At 48.4% G+C, this 19,093-nt stretch overlaps 1 protein-coding gene across 1 annotated transcript in view; it reads right to left on the bottom strand.

The window, feature by feature from the left end:
- Window positions 1-9,079: 9,079 nt before the first annotated feature.
- Window positions 9,080-19,093, bottom strand: part of TPCN2 (two pore segment channel 2) — a 132,523-nt gene continuing 122,509 nt past the window's right edge. Inside the window, exon 22 of the transcript XR_009213581.1 lies at window positions 9,080-9,987. The gene's annotated coding sequence lies outside the window, so the exon portion shown is untranslated. The remainder of the gene's footprint in view (window positions 9,988-19,093) is intronic.

Raw genomic sequence — 19,093 nt, 5'->3', positions numbered from 1 at the left:
TCCCAGCACTTTGGGAGGCCGAGGCGGGTCGATCATGAGGTTAAGAGATCGAGACCATCCTGGCCGAGAGAGCAAAACCCCGTCTCTACTAAAAATACAAAAATTAGGCCGGGCGTGGTGGTGCGCACCTGTAATCCCAGCTACTCGGGAGGCTGAGGCAAGAGAATCACTTGAACCCGGGAGGCAGAGGTTGCAGTGAGCTAAGATCGTGCCATTGCACTCCAGCCTGGCGACAGAGCAAGACTCCATTTAAAAAAAAATTATATCTATCTATCTATCTATCTATACACACACATTTATATACAGAAGTGATGTGAAATAAAAGAATATGCAACAGCCATTCAGATGCATTTTATCATCTGTTACTACACTGGACTGAACTACGTAGTTACGGAATCGAATTTCTCTCCTACCCAATACCTTGAGTTACTGACGCATCTACCATAGAAGTTCTCCCCCTGTGTCTCCAGACTGTGTCACTGCACTGGGGCAGTCTTGTGTTTTCTGTTGTCTGGAGCTACCAGATTGTGTCAAGACAAGATGCAATACATGCTCTAAAAAGGATCGGGGCCAGGCGCGGTGGCTCATGCCTGTAATCCCAGCACTTTGGGAGGCTGAGGTGGGCGGATTGCCTGAAATCAGGAGTTTGAAACCAGCCTGGCCAACATGGCAAAACCCTGCATCTACTAAAAATACAAAAACTAGCCAGGCTTGGTGGTGGGCACCTGTAATCCCAGCTACGCAGGAGGCTGAGGCAGGAGAATCACTTGAGCCCAGGAGGTAAAGGTTGCAGTGAGCCAAGATCGCACCACTGCACTCTAGCCTGGGTGACAGAGTGAGACTCCATCTCAAGAAAAAAAAAAGAAAGAAAAGAAAAGAAAAAAGAAAGGGAGCAAGTGGCTTAGGATGTGTGTGCATGTTTTATTCACAGAGAGATGTGCTTTTACGCAGGTGCTCTGCAAACCCAGGAACTCTGCTAAGTTTTATTTTGCCTTGATTCTCATTGAACGAGGAAAGTGCACAGAGGGTAGTGTGGTGTGTTTGCGATCAAATCCTCTGCAATATGGAGTATGTTTCTGAAAGCAAAGACTTTCTTTCTGACCAGACCTTCCATGGGAACTGAATCACCCACTCACAACCTTGCATATCAGGTGACAGGTCGAATGTTCTCCCGCCTAACTTCAGCTCCATGCATTTCAGACTTCACTTGCCCTGCCCACACATACCCAGGGCCTGGGCTGTGAGACGCTTTCCCCTCCAGCACTGCTCTGTGGCCACGCCAGGGTGACCTCCCAGTGGGTGCAGGTGTGTCTCTAGAAGCCAGCCTGGGGCCAGCAGCAGCTCAGCTCTCTACAGAAGTGACCAGAACTCCACAAACATGACCAGCAAACCCACTTCCCTTGCCTAGACCCTGTCAGCACCCGGAACCTCCAGATCCTCCCCTCCCCCAATAGAGGGAAATTAGAAAGAAGAGACAGACACTTTCCCTATTGCCAATAAAACATCTTACATTGATAAACATAAAGACATACGCACAACCATGAGAGCGAATTCCTGGGCCCTTGCAGCGGGGGGCCATGAAGCTGGAGCTTCAGGCTGAAGGATTCCTCTGGCCAGCTCAGAGGAGTTGGGGGCAGAAGCATCACTTGTACCCAACTCCCAACCACTTCCCAGAGGAAACCTCTTCTCCTACCCCCACCAATTGTTGGAAGCAGGATAAAACTGTCAGAAGCCCTTTATACCAGCCCCATAAGTTACAAAACACAGGTCAAGGTCCTCTTAGTTCTGCGGTGGTGTAAAAGTCACAGGTTCTTCTGGAGCTTAAATAACTGGACAAGGGCTCTTTAAGAAAAACAAGACAAAATTGAGGCCGGGCATGGTGGCTCACACCTATAATCTCAGTACTCTGGGAGGCCGAGCAGGTCAGGAGTTCGAGACCTGCCTGGCCAACATGGTGAAACCCCATCTCTACTAAAAAATAAATAAATAAATAAATACAAAAATTAGCTGGGCGTGGTGGCACACACATGTAATCCCATATACTCGGGAGACTGAGGCAGGAGAATCGCTTGAATCCAGGAGACAGAGGTTGCAGTGAGCTGAGATCACACCACTGCACTCCAGCCAGGGCGACAGAGCAAGACTCCATCTCAAAAGAAAAAAAAAAGAAAAATAAGACAAAATTGCAACTACAAAATGAGCCACCAATGTAAGGAATAAGTCGAAATAAAAGTAGAGCCATGACATTGAATAAAACTTAAGTGACAATGGCCCCGCTGCACACCCCGGCTCCAGCACCCCTGGGCCCCCTCCTGCGCCCTGTGCCACCCTTGCTGGCCTGGCCTCTCTTTTCTGCCTAGGCTATGCTTGGCTGCAGTTGTTTCTTGGTGAAAATAATTTCTCAAAACCCAGGGCAAAATAAAAGTCTGTGCTAACTTGACCCTTTCCGCTAAATACGCTACAAGTTTGCCCAGAGAGTCCGGCTCAGCCTGGAGCTCTTTGTAGCATTAGCCCAGAGTCTCTTTATCATCAATAATTAATCCGTGCGCAGCTGGGGTTAACACGGATTCAGAGAATGATACTGTGTGGGGTTAGAATCCAGCACATGGTTGGAAATGTGAGAACATAAGTGTTAGGTGATGACTGCCAACGGACACCCTCAAAAGGCCAAAGGTTCAAGCCAGCTGTGGTGTCCTAAAGACTGCTTTCCAATTTCCAATGCTGGGATACGACTTTATAAAGAATGGACATCGCAGCCTGTCAAGGCTGCTCCCCAACCTGGGGAGGGACAAGAATTCAGTTATGGAGAAGAGTCACTCATGACCCATGGAGCTTCCTGTGACAAAAGCCACTCTGGAAACTATCAGAAAACATTAAAGAAACAAAATGCATTTGACATGGCTGCGATTTTGGAGCGCGCATCCATTTCGTCATGAGCCATTGCCGATAAAGCATCTGCTCATTCAATTAGGTCCAGGAAAATGGAAAATCGCTGAAATTCATTGTTGAAAATATTTCATTTCTTAGCGAACACTGTTTACTGTTAGGAGGGAGAAATGGTCTGTTTTATCCATAAATAAAGGCAATTTGGGGAGGTCTTAGATATCGAAGTGAAAGATAACAGGGAAGAAGTATTTAGACATATGAGTTCACTGGCTGATTCCTGCAAAGACGCAGAGATCTGAAATGAAATCATCAAACTACGAAGATTGAAGCGTTGCAGGACATGGTGACTGACATGATGTCTCCCCGGCTTCATCGGTCATGTGTGATGAGCCCAACTGATAATGCAATAGCAGCCCAGCTGTCGGTCTGTGCAGAAGGATAGTCTTGGAAGACATCTGCCCGGCCGGATCCCAGCTTCCCTCATCTGGTCTCACTGAGGCTGCACACACCGCAGGGGCCGACTGGCTAAGGGTTTGAAACACATTTACCTGAAGCAAATTAGGAGCCAGCACATGGTTTGAAACCTGAGATCTCAGCTGAGTAAAGGGAACTCACAGCCGTCCCCTGTGCTGCGAGGCAGATGGGAAGGTTTGGAGGCGTCTTCATCAGGTTTAAGAAGAGCAAGTCGACAGCTTTAGATGCCCCTCTGTGGGCACCTACATTGTCTGGGTGTGTCCGTGATGGGGTCTCATGAGGAAATGGGAAGGACCCCAAATGTCTTCATTCATATCAGTTCTTGGTGTAAAGAATCCGCACAGCTGGACAATGTCCTCCCACACCAGTGAGCACAGGAAGGTGGACTTGGGCTGTGTCCTTTGTCACCTTGTCAGGAACACTTTGTGCCAGGCATCAGGATGCATGAGAAAGCCAAGATTCCTCAATGATGGAGAAGGGGTTGGGGCATGGGTGGCATTGACAGGGGTGGTGAAAAGAGAGAACAAAGTATTCTCAGGAGAGTGGCAGGAGAGGCCCCATGTACTTTGGGGTCACCATGAGGCATCTGGCTGGGAGAATAAGGAACAGGGCTCTGTCAAGCCCAATGTCGACCCCAGATCCTGTTCTGCCAGCAAGGTGGCCACTGAGAGGACAAGAGACAAAGGGAAGGGCCTCAATTCTTATCCAGCCACCATAACCTTCGTATAATCATTACATGCAGAAAAATTGAAACAAAACTATCATCTAATGAAGAGTCCCTACTCACATTCTTCCAATTTTCCCAATGTTTTCACAGCATGTTGTTTCAAAACAGGATCAATCATTGCATGTGGCATCATATTTCTTTACATTCTTTTATTTTGTGTTTGTTTGAGATGGAATCTCACTCTGTCACCCAGGCCGGAGTGCAGTGGTGTGATCTTGGCTTACTGCAACCTCTGCCTCCCAGGTTCAAGTGATTCTCCTGTCTCAGTCTCCAAAGCAGCTGGGATTACAGGGGCCCACCACCGTGCCCGGCTAATTTTTGTATTTTTAGTACAGACGGGGTTTCACCATGTTGGCCAGGCTGGTCTCTAACTCCTGATCTCAGGTGATCTGCCTGCCTCGGCCTCCCAAAGTGCTGGGATTACGGGCGTGAGTCACCGCGCCTGGCCCACGTTCTTTTATTCTGAACGATTCTTTGCTTCTTGCTTTGTCTTTCTTACATTAGCATTTTGAACAGGACAAGTGAGGTATTTGCAGTTGTTCCTGGATTTGTGTCTGGCTGATGTTTCCTTTATTTGATTTAGGTCCTGTGTCTTTGGAGACAGGACATACAGAATAGATGTTGTGCCCTCCTTGAGTCCCAGCAGGCACTTGATGTCAGCTCAGCCCAGTGTTGGTGACGTGAACTTTGATAACTTAGTTAAGGTCATGTTTTCTTTTTTTTTTTGAGATGGAGTCTCGCTCTGTCGCCCAGGCTGGAGTGCAGTGGTGTGATCTCGGCTCACTGCAACCTCCGCTTCCTGGATTCAAGCAATTCTCTTCCCTCAGCTCCTGAGTAGCTGGGATTACAGGCACTGGCCACCACGCCCAGTTCATTTTTGTATTTTTAGTAGAGACAGGGTTTCACCATGTTGGCCAGGATGGTCACGATCTCCTAACCTTGTGATCTGCCCACCTTGGCCTCCCAAAGTGCTGAGATTACAGGTGTGAGCCACCGTGCCCGGCCAGTAAGCCCTTCTTTACCTGTGTGATTTCTCTTTGCCTGTCTTGTACTTTGAGGCCAGATGCCCCGACTCTGCCTGGGTACTAATGTCCTGAGAACTTCACCCACAAAAACACACTTTCCTTAGGGACACTGTGGCACCCATGATTTGCAGGAATCCCTTGGGGCAGGCACTCTGCTTTGGGCTGTCCATCTCGCTCAATTCTCAGCATGAGCTTAGGTACAGACTCTTATTACCCCTCGTTTTACACACAGGGAAACTGGGGTGAAGGCTCCCACAGCTTGGAAGTGACCAGACCAGGCCTTGAACCCAAATCCACCATTTCCAGCGTCCATAGACCCAATCCTGTCTCCACCAACAAGCACACTTCAATCAAGGCAGAGTTCAGTTCAAGGCAGAGTTCAGCTCGAAGCCACTGGAAAGGCCCAGATGGCAGCATGGCGCCAATCCTATAGGCTGCCCCTTATCCATACTCTTTGCCACATGACTTTACAGTTTCCCCAAAGGCATGGCTTGGCCATGGGACTCACCTTGAACCAGGTGAGTCTGCTGATAGAGGCAAATAAGGTTGGAAAGAGGGTTTTGTGGCTGGGTGCGGTGGCTCATGCCTATAATCCCAGCACTTTGGGAGGCCGAGGCCAGTGGATCACTTGAGGTCAGGAGCTCAAGACCAGCCTGGCCAACATGGGAGAAACCCTACTCTACTAAAAATACAAAAATTAGCCAGGCGTGGTGGTGGGTGCCTGTAATCCCAGTTACTCAGGAGGCTGAGGCAGATGGATTGCTTAAATTCGGGAGGCAGAAGTTACAGTAAGCCAAGATCACCCCCCTGCACTCCAGCCCCTGGGTGACAGAGAAAGACTCCATCTCAAAAAAAAAAAAAAAAAAAAAAGAAAGAGGGTTTGGGACTGGGCTTGCTCCCCTGCACTTTGACCAGTGCTGTGAGAAGATCACGCCCAAGGAGCCTGCTGGTCTTGGGAAGAGGGGATACATGGAACATGCCATGGCCCAGAGCCAAACCCAACCAAGCCCAGCCTAGATCAGCCAAACCCCAACCAACCCACAGACCTGTCCCTTGGAGCTGAGCCACTTCAGCCAAACAGACCCACGCAGGATATAAATTCTGATTGCTGCATGCCTCTGAGCTTGAGAACGGTGTGTTACGCAGCGTTATTGCGGCCACAGTGAGAACAAGCCTCTTCATCTCCCCCTCGCTTTTAAAACCGGCTCAGTGACAATACTGGAAATAGAGCCCCCCGCCTTCCCTCCAGCCTTGTGTGCATTCATGCTGCTGGTCATGATACTCGGTGCCCCTCTGCGTGGAGTGGGGGTGGGGAGTTCGGGGAAAGGTGCTAGATGAAAACTGCACCAGCAAGAGAAAGACAAGCCTCCTTCTTGAGTCCCGTGTAGATCTGCTCCAAAGTCTGTGGCTGGGCTTTCACAGTGGCTCTTAGAGGAAGGGGAAGGGGAAGGGGAAGGAGCACAGCCAGGGAGGGCACAGATAAGGGGCCCTCATGAATGCATCTCCTTTGAAAGAAGCAGCCTCTGAACCAAGACCTAGAGCGTGACGGCCTTGTGAATGGCTAGTGTGTACGGCTGCAGCCACGGGGTCTCGCCCGAGCTAGAGGACTCTCGGTTGTTGATCTGATTCTCCCATTTGAGGCCTGGCAGGGAAAGTGCAGACCAATTATGGGGGCACACTGAGAAGAGAACAGGACAGACACCCCTGGGGTCTTTCCACCTCTCCTGTTATCCAAGGGAGAGACACTTTCCACAGGTCCAGACACAGAGGGAAGGAAACCAGAAGGGTAGCACCAGGCAGGCCCATCTTCACACACTGCGGCCGCCTGGACCTTGGAAAGTCTTCTTGACACCCTCACTTACACCCTGGAGGTGATGCTGGCCACGGTGATGATGAGGATTGGACGAGTTGGTCTGTAGGGCACTCAGTATGTTAGCATTCCCTTCTGCAGTTGGTCTCCAGGAGACAGGACGGTCCTCACAGAATCAGTATCCAAGGACACTAAGTGCAAGTGAGTTGTCGGGGTGGGCTCTCTCTGAGGTGCCACGTGCCCTGCAGGTGCCCACGCCTGCCTTCAGAGCATGCACAGTGAGGGGGGACGCTGATGGGCTCAGAACTGCAGCCACATCTGGGTCCAGTTGCCCTTACGGCAGAGACACTAGAAACTGAGTCCGCTCTTTGACCTCCTTGGCTTCAGTGTCTCCACCTTTCAGGGATGCTTTGGAGGAAAGCCTCACACCAGGCTGTCATGAAACCGTGGACCAAGAGACCACATGGGCCAGCTCCTGGCCTGTGCTGTGCAAGGTGGGGGCCCTGATCATCGCCCATCAGCAATGGGTTTGGACGGGAGGGGAGCTGGTGCTGGGGCCTCAGGAGAAGGCAGAAGGCGCAGGCCCGCAGAGATGGCTCCAGGAGGTGGGAGAGTGGGCACCTGGGTCTGTGGAACTCTCTGCACGGAGGGAGTTCCCAGCCAGGCCGCTCCATTGTCTGAGGACTTTTATCGGCAAAGGCAGACAGCCCTGTTCACAGACATCTGCCAACCCGTGTCCCAGGCTGGAGCTTGGGTTTCCACCGGGAGGCAAAGGCCAGCGTTGGAAGAAGGGGCCAGGCTCTGTTTACACACAGCAGTGCTGGGCACCAGCTCCCATGGGATTGTGTGTCTGTGTGCACAGGTGGCCAGGAGCGCTGCACCGAGGCTCACACAAGGCCTGCCCCGAGGCGCCACCCACCCAGCCCTCTTTCCCTCCTTCCTTCTCTTCTCCCCACCTACCCTCCTTCCTTCTCTTCTGCCCACCTTCCCTCCTTCCTTCCTCTTTCCCTCCTTCTCTCTTTTTTTTAAATTCCCTCCTTCTAGCCCTCCCTCCCTGCTTTCCTTTCTTCCTTCTTTCCTCTCTAACCTCCTTTTTCCCTGTTCCTTCCATCCCTCCTCCCTTCCCTTCCCCTGTCTCCTCCCTTCCCTCCTTTTTCTTCTTTCTTCCTTCTGTTCTCCCTTTATTCCCTCCTGCCTCTTTTCCTCTTGCACCCCCTTCCTTCTTTCTTTCCCTCCAACAGGTAGATGTTTGGGTGCCTTTTTTGTACCATATCTGTGCTATACAACAAGATTTTAACAATAAGACTCCATTTCAGTCCACAGGGAGCTCACAGACCAGAGGAAAACTCAAGCAGGTGATGACAGTACAAGATGTGTGACAGGGGTGGGTGCACAGGGCTGTGGGGGCCCCGAGGAGGTCACCTAACCCAGCCTGAGGCCAGGGAAGGCTTCCAGAAGAAACAACATGTCCCTAATCCCTGGCAAGGGATTCTTTATGGAACAGGTATTTATGCACTTTAGGATTGGTTAAAACACATGCTGGTCACAGCAGGTAGCCACACCACCACCAGTATGGTGAGCATTAAAGACACTGACCAGCCAGCACAGTGGCTCATGCCTGTAATTCCAGCACTGTGGGAGGCCAAAAGGGGGGGATCGCCTGAGGTCAGGAGTTCGAGATCAGCCTGGCCACCATGGCAAAACCCCATCTCCACTAAAAATACAAAAATTAGCTGAGTGTGGTGGCATGCACCTGTAGTCCCAGCTACTTGGGAGGCTGAGGCATGAGAATCTCTTGAGCCTGGGAGGTAGAGGTTGCAGTGAGCTGAGATCACACCACTGCACACCACTTGCTGCAACACAGCAAGACTCCATCTTATAAATAAATAAATAAATAAATAAATAAATAAATAAATAAATACATACATACATACATACATACATACATACATACACTAACCATGTCTGGAGCCACTGGGACTCACACACGCTTGCAGGCATGTGTGTAGATGCAGCCACTTTGGAAATCTATAAGACAACTTCTGATAAAGATAAGCTGCCACTTACCTTAGGACCCAGCAGCTCCACACTGAGCCCATAGTACAAAACTTAGCATACGTGTCCATCAAAAGACTTGTACATGAATGTTCATAGCAGCTTTATTCAAAATCATCAAAACCCGAAAACAACCAAGATGTCTGTCCACAGTAGAACTTGCATGTCCACCCAGTGGAAGCCCGTTCGCCATGAAACGGAATGGACAGTGGATATACACAGCCATGGATGGAGCTGATGGGCGCCATGCTAAGAGACAAAGCCAGACATAAAAAGAGGAACATGCTGTATGTTTCTCTCATACAAAATTCAAAAACAGGCCAAACTCGTCTGTGGTGATAGAAATCAGGGCAGTGGGTACCTGGGGGAGAGAGAAGTTAGTGAAATTAGTCCCTAAGAGACACTTCTGATATGCTAGAAAATGCTGTAACTTGGTCTCTAATTTGATGGTTACATGAATATATACATTGAGATATACACTTTAGCATTTATGTCTTTTAGCATATGTAAATTACACTTCAGGTTTAAAATTCTATTAAGTGAAAAAAAGAAGCCACTATAGCCAGGGAGAGCCCTGGGCCACAAACCAGGGTGCTTTAAAGTGGTCAGCAGGAATGGACACAGGACATCGGGAGGGTTGGGGGCAAGGACTGGGGTACAGACAAAGGCTTCAGAGAATTCACAGTACAGGGCAGTGAGGGAGCCCCAGCAGAGGGGCCTTTCTTTTTTCTCTTTAAGAAAAAAGGTATGGCCTAGAAGCATTCCTAAGTGCCATGGCCTAGTGACCACCTGACATTGAATGTACCCAGAACTTGGAATTCCGGGCCTTGGAACTCATTACAGTTGCCCTTACAAATCCCACAACATTTCAAACTTATCTGACTCCTGAACATGTTCTTTTCTTGGTGCACCTGCCAACATTTCATGGAACACACTTTTGGAAAGAAAGGACTCCTTGATGAGGTAGCTGTTAAAAGGGTCATCATGCAGTGTGGTGATTCCTCAAAGACCTAGAACCAGAAATACCATTTGACCCTGTGATCCCATTACTGGGTATATACCCAAAGGAATATAAATCATTCTATTATAAAGACACATGCATGTGTATGTTTATTGCAGCACTATTCACAATAGCAAAGGCATGGAATCAACCCAAATGCCCATCAATTATAGACAGGATAAAGAAAATATGGTACATGTACACCATGGAATAGTATACAGCCATAAAAAGGAACAAGATCATGTCCTTTGCAGGGACATGGATGGAGCTGGAAGCCATTAACCTCAGCAAAGTAACACAGGAACAGAAAACCAAACACTGCATGTTCCCACTTATAAGTGGGAGCTGAACAATGAGAACACATAGACATAGGGGGGGAACAACACACACTGGGGCCTGTCAGGGGTTGGTGGGGAGGGATAGCATCAGGATGAATACCTAATGCACGCAGGGCTTAATACCTAGGTGATGGGTTGATAGGTGCAGTAAACCACCATGGCACACGTTTCCCTATGTAACAAACCTCCACATCCTGCACATGTATCCCAGAACTTAAAATTAAATTAAATTAATTTTTTTTAAAAAAGGTCATCATGAAGCCCAGGTAATGATGCAGGAAGGCAATGAGACATGGGAAGGCATGCAGGCTCCCAGAGCTGATTGATCATTACTGACTAATTTCACTCCTTCCCAGAGCCCAACCAAAGCCACAGCAAAGGGATTTTAAAGATGGAAATTCACAAGAATGTGAGAACAGAAAAGACAACTTCAGCAACCAAAGTTTAGCAGACGGATGGAAGACAAATGAGTTAAAACTGCAACTCGGCAGAATGAATTGAGAAGACCACCATCGGGGGGAGCTGGGAAGATCAGGGTGGGGGTGGGGAAGAGCTTGTTTACACAGCAGAGTCCTTCAGAAAGCCCCTCTGGAACTGAGGTGAAGAAGCCACCACAATGGAGAGATTCCATTGGAGCCCCAGCCCATGCCAGCATCCACCACAAAGGGCTGTCCACTCTCCTCTTCGGAAAAAGAATAGAAGTTTATTTTCTGGGCCAGGCACAGTCTTGGGGCCAGCCATGCTACTGCTGCTGCCGCTATGGCTCATTATCAAGCCATCGACTAGAAGTATGAGCAGTTCTGGGGGTGCTCAGAGGAGTGGGGGTGCTGCACATGCTGACCAAGATGTGGGCAGTCTTCTAGGAAGAACCAGAGAAACCCAATAGTGCTTTGGTTTTTTAAAGCATCACTTAGGAGCTGCTAATCCAGAACATTCAGAAATAGAGCCACTCTGCCTGGAACTGGCAGAGAAATAAAAGAGAAATATGAAACTTATGGAATAAAGTAAAAAATGGAAAGCAAACTTAATACGTGCATTGGACCATTCTCACATTGCCATAAGGAACTACCTGAGACTGGGTAATTTACAAAGAAAAGAGGTTTAATTGACTCACAGTTATGCATGCCTGGGAGGCCTCAGGAAACTTACAATCATGGCAGAAGGTGAAGGGGAGTCAAGGCACGTCTTACATGGCAGCAGGAGAGAGTGTGAAGGGGGGATCTCCAACACACTTTTAAACATCAGATCTCATGAGAACTCACTCACTATCACAAGAACAGGAAGAGGGAAATCCGCCTCCATGATCAAATCACCTCCCACTCCAGCAGGCCCCTCCCCTGACACATGGGGATTACAATTCCAGATGAGATTTGGGTGGGGACACACAGCCAGACCATATCAGTTGGTATGAACCACCTCAGGAGGAGAAGCGTGCTGAGTGAGATTCTTCCAGTTGAAAAGATGCTACACTGAAGAATGATTTTGTATGACTTAAACAGTTTGCATAGCATATAATCTTTTCTCAACAGAGGCTGTAGAACTCTTTTAATATGTTAAGTTCACCTATCACACTTTAACTGTTATAAACACATATACTCAGAATTGCCAATAAAAACTCAATATAACTTTCAAAAAATGGTTTATTTTCTGGAGAACATAATATAGAAAGTTTACATACTAGGGGATGCCAGCACAGTTGAGGGCCTGGAGACCTTGCCAAAAAATGTGAAGAGGTGGTCAGATGACCCTTTGTACCCTGACCCGTTCCCTCACCCAGATCTTCCCCCTAGGCAGTCCACTGAAAGACCCTCCTCTGAGGCCTGGTCAGCCCAAGAGGAAAGACCTAAAGTTGTTTACATCAAGGGAACCTCAAAAAACCTCCCATATCATCCTACAACAAAGGGTATGGTGACCAAGCTCCATTCTTAAACTTCCAGTGAGCTCTTTGGTCTCCAAACCTGTCATAACCTGACAGCCAAGCGTTACCAGACTTTTGTGAACAGCCTCCAACGTGAAAAGCAGAGACCAAAACATCAACAGAAACATATAACTGGGTGGAAACAGACTTTTCAGAAAAAAAAAAAAAAAAACTTTTTTTTGTTTCTTTTTTTTTTAGACAGAGTTACTCTGTCACCCAGGCTAGAGTACAGTGGCACAATCTCGGCTCACTGCAACCTCCGCCTCCTGGGTTCAAGCGATTCTCCTGCCTCAGCCTCTCAAGTAGCTGAGATTACAGGCACCTGCCACTGCACCCAGCTAATATTTGTATTTTTAGTAGAGATGGGGTTTCACCATATTGGTCAGGCTGGTCTTGAACTCCTGACTTTGTGATCCACCTGCCTCAGCCTCCCAAAGTGCTGGGATTACAGGCATGAGCCACCGCACCCGGCCAAAAGAAAAAAAAAAAAAAAAAAACTTTAATGACCATAGCAACAATAACAAGCTGTCCTCAATGTCCTCAGTGAGAGAGGACATCACATCTGAGAACAAGGGCAGGATGTTATCAATAGGAACATTCAGAGGATTTTTTTAAGGTCCTAAATTTAAAAATCACAGCAGAAGTGAAAAACTCAATAGAAGAGTTATAAAAGAAAGTTGAGAAAAATAGCCCAGAAAATAAAAAAAAAAAAAGAAGTGAGGGAAAGGGGATTAGAAAGAGATAGAGAAGAAAAGAGAGAGGAGGGAAGAGGGAGGAAGGAAAAGAGGAGCGGGCAGATGGCAAGAATGAGGAGGAGAAATAAGGACAATGAGGCTGGTTATGGTGGCTCACGCCTGTAATCCCAGCACTTTGGGATGCCAAGGTGGGGCAGATTGCTTGACATCAGAAGTTCGAGACCAGCCTGGCCAACATGGCAAAACCCCATCTCCACTTAAAAATATAAAAATTAACCAGGTATGAGGTGGCGCACACCTGTAATCCCAGCTATTTGGGAGGCTGAGGCACAAGAATCACTTGAACCCGGGAGGTGTAGGTTGCAGTGAGCTGAGATTGCACCACTGCACTCCAGCCCGGGTAACAGGGTGAGACTCTGTCTCAAAAAATAAAAAAAGAGAAAATCTAGAAAATAAGTAGAGAAGATCCAACATCTAAATAGCAGGAATAACAGGAGCTATAGATGTATAAGAGAGAGGAAATTGCAGGGAAGAAATCATCAACGAAATAATTCAGGGTAATTCCTGGCACTAAAAAAAAGGCCCACAAAATACCCAGCATAGGAGGTGAACATAGACCTACCCCATGGACACATCATTGTGGAACTTTACTACACCTGGGACAAAGAATATTCTACAAACTTCCAGAGAGAAAAACCACGTGACATACCCAGGGCTGGTTATCAAAATAGCTTCAGAATTCTCAGCAGCCACACTGGAAGCAAGAAAGCAATGGAGCAATGCTTTTGAGCTTCTAAAGGGAAATTATTTCCTAACCCAACCTTCTGTGCCAGCCACATTATTAAGCAAGTGTGAAGGTGGAATAAAGATCCCTTCAGCTGGCGAGGTCTCTAACAAATTTGCCTATGAGCCACACTTTCTCAGAAAGCTACTGAAGGATGCGCTACACCCAACTGAGAAGGTAAACCAAGAAAGAGAAGACTCGACATACAGGAAGTAGCAGGTGAAGGCAGTTCCTCAGAAGATCACTGATGGCCGTGACGCACTCTACATAGAATGCTGCCGGTACAGGTGACAGCCATGTGCCAAGATTTCTGCTGCCACTGTGCTCCCTTTTGACCTGAGGACAGAGTATGGGGTGATGGTCTTAGCTTTGCTTGGCTTATGTTGACCAGATGCTGGCAAAGTTCCTGCTCTTTCTCCTGCTGGGCTGCCTCCACCAGTTGAGAACTTTGATCTATTCTTGAGAGTGGGAATTGGCCACGGTGAGCTTAGAAGCAGATGATACAAAGCAACCGCTCTCTTTAGCCATCCTTGTGCCACGATCCCAGAGGTCAGCGTCATCAGATAGCCCAGCTATCATGAGACCTCAGTTTCCCAGGGCTCACTCATGCCTTTGCCCATTGAGTCTGACCTTCAATTCTCTCAGAGAGGGGCAGAGCCTGGCTTGCTGTCCTGAGTTTGCCAGAACTCAGCTGGCCTTTGTATTTTATTTTTTTGGGGGAGCTTTCAACTTTTGGTGACAACATTGCCATTTCCTTACACAATTTGTCTTGTGCTTCCTTCAATTTTTTAGAACTAAACAATGTAAGTTTGTTTATGCTTGTTTATGTTTGTAAGCTTGTAGATGCTGGCCAGATGATCACCAAACCTGTTCTTCCCCCATTCCTGGACACTCAGCTGGACTGCATTTCCCAGCCTCCCTTGCAGGTAGGTACAGGTGCGTGTTTGCGTTCCATCCAATAGAATGTGATGGAAATGACGTTTACTACCTCCAGGCCTGCCTAAAAAAGCTTCCTACACAATCCAGCCTGCTCCTTCTCTCTGTTTGCTCCTCTGCCGATCCAATGCAGTGCACCAAATAAAGGCCTCCATGGCTGTAGGGGATGGCAGAGCCACTCAGAAAAAAAGGCCTGGGTCCCTGCATGGCTGCATGGAGCAGAGCCCAACCCAACCTGCCCTGCACTGTCATGAACAAGAAATACACATGTATTGAATTAGGGTGCTACAATTAGTGGGTTGCTTGTTAAAACAGTTAATATACCCTGATTAATAAAGGATATTTTCATAGCTGGTAAAACTCTAAAGGAAAATATAGGCCATTCGTTTTAGCAGCCAGTTTCCTGATACAGAGGAGACAGGTACTTGGGAAATGTCTTTGCTGAACAAATGAATGCACAAACACAATTGCTCTTTGACTGTGGCTTCAAAGTCATGTCCGCACAAGCATGTGGCCTGGAGGGGAACGGGAAAAATGTAGACAGTTGATTTGTCAGGGTAGTGGGAATGTGGGTGAAATTTTTCCTGTTATTCTTAGGATAAGGTTATTTTGCAATAAATACGTAGAGAATGTGGAGTCAGGCTCTCCCACATTCTGTGTGGCATGCGTAAAAACATCTAGGCACACAGCGCTCCAAACAGATGTTTCTTTGCAAGCAAGAGCTCATTTCTCCCGAAAGCAGTCAGGATCCAGCAACCAGGCATCCCCCTCCTCCAGCAGCTCAGCTCTCCAAACCCACCCTCCCCAGTCCCACCCTACACAAGGTCCTCAGCCCTGCCCCCGGATGGAAGCCCCCTGCCTTCCGCCATCACAACACATTCTGCAGCCTCAAGGCTGAGTTCAGTGTCACCAGGGCAGAACTCCCCACCCATCCTATGTCCCCACAGGTCTTTGACCCTCTGTAGTGGGCATCTGCCTATTCAGCCTGGCAGTGCCCAGAAGACAGCTTGCCTAGGGGTGAAGGGATGAGGGCCCCCCACTCAGACCAACCAGGTCCGCACCCCAGATGCCCACTGACCAACTCAGGGGTGGGAGCAAGTTGCTTTGCCTCTCTGAAGCCCAGGGACAATGACGGCCCCTTCCTGAAGGAGGTTTGTGAAGAGCAGATGAAGGGATGCATGGAATGTTCTTAGAAAGGCCCCGGCCCATATGGATCACTCAATAAGCCTTGGCCCTGGGACTGTCCTCAGAAGTAGAGACTGCATCTGTGTCTGGCTCTTACAATGACCTGTTAGCCCCTCAAGAGTGATGCCCACATGCTCCTCCCTGGTAACTGGCCTGGAGCCCAGTACTCAATGAGCTGCACATGGATCAGAACCGAGAGCTCAACCAGCTGCAGAGAAGCTGAGTTAAGCCTGTGTCTGTTGGTGGCCACTTGGCCACTGGATTCAAGGCAGGATGTGCTGGCACCTTGGGACTGCCCTCACCATCAGTCCTGCCTTGCCCAGAAGGCTGGGCCAGGAGAAGCCGGCCAGTGCAGGGGCCAGCCAGAAAGCATGTCCTGGGGAATGGCTGAAGAAACTAAGGATATGTACCCAAAGAAGAGAGGACATGGGAGAAGATTCTATCTACCCAGAAATGGTGGTTGAGCACCTACTGTGTTCCAGGTACTGTTCTCAAATGAGCAAGACAGAGAGCAAGACAGACAGATGGCCTGCCCTTGTGGGCTTGCATTCTAGACAATAAATAAAAAACAGAACCAGACAATCCAATAAAAAATAGAACCAGACAATATAATAAATAAAAAATAGAACTAGATAATCCAATTAAAAATTGAACCAGACAATCCAATAAATAGATACATAAAGCAACATCAGCTGGTACTAAGTTCTATAATGAAAAATAAAGGCAGGCTAGCAGAATAGAGAGTGCTGAGCCAGGCCAGGTTGGCAGGGTTGAGGGGGTGGTTTGGTGTCAAGGAAGGCATTTCCCAGCAGATGACATTTGGGCAGACACTTGAAGGAAATGAGTAAGCCATCATCTGGGTATGTAAGTGGTTTGCTCACCCTGCCCTGCCTGTGCACATGCCAAAGGGAACTACATTTCCCAGAGTCCTTTGCCCTCTGGCTTCTGGGTAGGTTCAGCCAATGGGAGGCCCCAGGGTAACAGTAGAGGCTGGGAGGAAGCAGAATCTCAGCTACTTTCTCCCCTCTCTCCCTGCTCCCTGTGGCAGCCCCAGCAGGTTGGTGTGGGACACAATACCACCATGACACAAATGCTCTAAGGTAAATCAAGGTTCCATTTCTCCTCGACTGATTTCTCCCTCCTTCCTGACCTTGGGACTTCTTTTTCCTCAACCCCATCTTCCTTTGCTCCCTTGGCTCATAAGTGAGAAGGAGCTGATTGGCTGACTGGGGGAGCCAAAGATTCCCAACAGGCATTTGCCTAAGGCTCTGCCGTTAGAATCACTTAGGCATTTGATGTGTTCGTTTTCTTCTTTTCCAAACCTGACATCTCATTAAAAAAAAAAAAAACAACAACAACAAAATGATGCCACCACATGACTGTATGGTCAATAGCCTAGTTGAAGAATCTCAGACCTCCCTGAGATGCACGCCAGCCCCAGAGATGGGTAGTAGACTCATCTCTCCTCCAGTCAGAACCATGGTGCACCCAGTGCATTTGGGGGACCCATTTGGACAGTCCAGGGCTGTGTGTGCTGTAGAGATGGGGGCAACACTCCCCATCCCTGTGGTGGCTAATTTTATGTGTCAACTTGTGATATGGTTTGGCTCTGTGTCCCCACCTTAATCTCACCTTCAACTGTGATAATCCCCATATGTCGTGGGAGGGACCTGGTGGGAGGTAATTGAATCATGGGGGCAGGCTTTTCCCATGTTGGTCTCATGATAGTGAGTAAGTCTCATAAGATCTGATGGTTTTACAAAGGGGAATGCCCCTGCACACGCTCCCTCTTGCCTGCCACCATGCAAGATGTGACTTTGCTCCTCCTTTGCCTTCTGCCATGATAGTGAGGCCTTTCCAGCCACGTGCAACTGTAAGTCCATCAAACCTCTTTTTCTTTATACATTACCCTGTCTTGGGTACTGTCTTTATTAGCAGCATGAACATAGACTAATACAACTTGGATGGGACACAGGGTGCCCAGATATTTGGTCAAGCATGATTCCGGGTGTTTCTGCAAGGGTGTTTTGGATGAGATGAACATTTAAACTGGAGGATGTTCAGTAAAGCAATGTGCCCCCCCTCATGTGGATGGGCTTTACCCATCAGTGGAAGGCCTGGTTAGAAACCAAACACAAGAGAGAATTCTGCTGCAGACGGCCTTCAGGCTCCATCTGCAAGGTCAGCTCCACCTGCTTCTACCACAGACAGCCTTCAGACTAGAACCATGCCATCGGTTCTCCTCGCTCTCCAGCCTGTTGGCTCACCCTGTGGGTTTTGGACTTGCCAGCTTCCAACATGGTTCAAGCCAATTCCTTATCATAAATCTCTGTCTGTATATCAGCACATCCTATGGGTTCAGCTTCTCTTGAGAACACTGACCAATCCAATCACCATTACTGCCGATGACTTGTAGGTGAAGCCCCTTAAGGAAAATTTCTTTTACAAATGAGAGCTAGGGAAAGATTTACTGTTTCTGAGCAGCCAAAGTATTTTCTCCAACGGCCATAAGAACCTTAAACCTTTCCTTCTTTCCATGCTCCCATTGGCCGCCAGGAACTTGCAGCTTGGCTACGGCAACCATGGAGGACGTGGTGGGTAACATATCCGTCCTGGACTCGCCTTCCTAACGTAGCTGTTTTTTTCCCTCGGCCCTGACTTTCTACTTCTAGGTGAATATTACTCTTCTACTGCATGTTTTTCCCACAAAGTGCAGGGAGTTCAAAACGCCAGGCCACATGTCCGAGGGTTTTCCTCCCCTTCCGCTGGCCCTTGGCCCATCTGCTGGCTGGGAAGGAGCTGGCTGCATCTCTCCTTTTGAACTCCAACTCCAGAGGTGGGAAGCTGGCTGGAGCCGCCCCCAGGGTAGAAAGAGGAGAAAGGGCATCAGAAACGCACGTGCTCAAGACGGCATTCAGGCAGTTGTCCACACTGTCACAGTGAGCACCTGCCAGATACCAGGTGTGTTAGTCAGGGTTCTCTAGTGAGACAGAACTAATGGAATATATCTATATGGGAGTGTATTAACTCACACAATCACAGGGTCCCACAATAGGCCGTCTGCAGGCTGAGGAGCAAGGAGAACCAATCTGAGTTCCCAAACTGAAGAACTTGGGTTCGAGGTTCAAGGGCAAGAAGGACCCAGCACGGGAGAAAGATGTGGGCTGGGAGGCTAGGCCAGTCTCTCCTTTAACATTTTTCTGCCTGCTTATATTCTAGCCTCGCTGGCAGCTGATTAGATGGTGCCTGTCCAGTTTAAG

Source organism: Hylobates moloch, unplaced genomic scaffold (genome assembly GCF_009828535.3).
Source record: "Hylobates moloch isolate HMO894 unplaced genomic scaffold, HMol_V3 SCAFFOLD_5, whole genome shotgun sequence".
NCBI lineage: Eukaryota > Metazoa > Chordata > Mammalia > Primates > Hylobatidae > Hylobates > Hylobates moloch.
The sequence above is the reverse complement of the archived record's forward strand: the minus strand, read 5'-3'. Positions and strand labels throughout refer to the sequence as shown.